Below are 1228 nucleotides of genomic sequence, written 5' to 3' on the forward strand. Positions count from 1 at the left end.
GTTTAACAGTGTGTATGTACAGAGAAAAAGGAGGGAAGAATGAGGGATGAAAGAAAAAGAAATACGGAAGTCTATATCACGCAGAGAGAAATGACGTGTCTTGTTGACAAAAATCTATTTTCTTCGTTTGACATGTGCGCCACGGGCCGCAGAACGCACATCAGCTGTTACCCGAGAAATGCGTAGCTCAAAGTAGTATAAAGTGACAATGACAGAATTTTTTACATAGCTATCATAAGTTACTGTTATTCTATTTTTTTAGGATAAAATTACCGTAGATTCGATTGAAATGCATTATGTTACGTTTCTATTTGTAAATACTGAGTTCTAATGTGCCGGGGTGAGCGCGGAGTAATACACGACGTCGTCTGCTCAAGCGGCAACGAGCGTCCAGGCATTCCTTACCCTGTACCCTTCAAGGCTGATACCTCGCCATTATCCGCTTCCATCCTCGTTCCCGCAGTCTTCTTGGTATCCTTCACCCTCCCAAACCTTCCCGAACAACCCCGAGGTACGTTACTACCCTTCTCTCCTGATTTATTTGATGGAGTAATCCCGATATCCTCGTTTTTTGTTCGAACCTCCAACCTGTTTCCTTGTCCGACCGGACGCCATTGCAAAACCAATTCCTCATACCTGTGTCTTCCTAAACCAGTTTCACCGTGATTATTCACAACATCCTTCTACCTCTGATGTAAATAAAAGTTGCTATACCGGACTGGTGTTTTTGTATGGAAGTGCTATATGAAAAGTGACTTACATCCTCATTATTGCAAACTACGTCGTCTGCATCAGTGTGGCCAACATTTGCAAACGAGCGGGACATTTGCACGTGTTACTTGGGGTTGTAATAAGTAAATTCATATTAGCATACATGAGCAGTGATAACACACATCTTGTAGAGCAAAGAAATTGTCACTAATAAAACGTTTTTGAGAAATGTTTCCCGCGCCGGCGCATCAAGGACGAAATGTGACAGATGTGCGTTCAACGTTGCCTCGTTATTGAACGAACATCCCGGGTGCTCATTGGGAGAACAAGATTACATATCAGTTATTAAGAAAAAAATACGTCAGTTACTCAGAAAGGTACTTGATTTACAGTAAGCATGTAATAAAAAAAAATCAGATCATACCGGTGGGCGGTTCCACTGACGTCATTACGCGGGAATATGTCAAGAAAATAACTAATTTTCAACCGCGGAAAAAATCAAGTTGTTCATTAATTG

This window comes from Penaeus monodon, chromosome 33 (genome assembly GCF_015228065.2).
Source record: "Penaeus monodon isolate SGIC_2016 chromosome 33, NSTDA_Pmon_1, whole genome shotgun sequence".
Classification (NCBI taxonomy): domain Eukaryota; kingdom Metazoa; phylum Arthropoda; class Malacostraca; order Decapoda; family Penaeidae; genus Penaeus; species Penaeus monodon.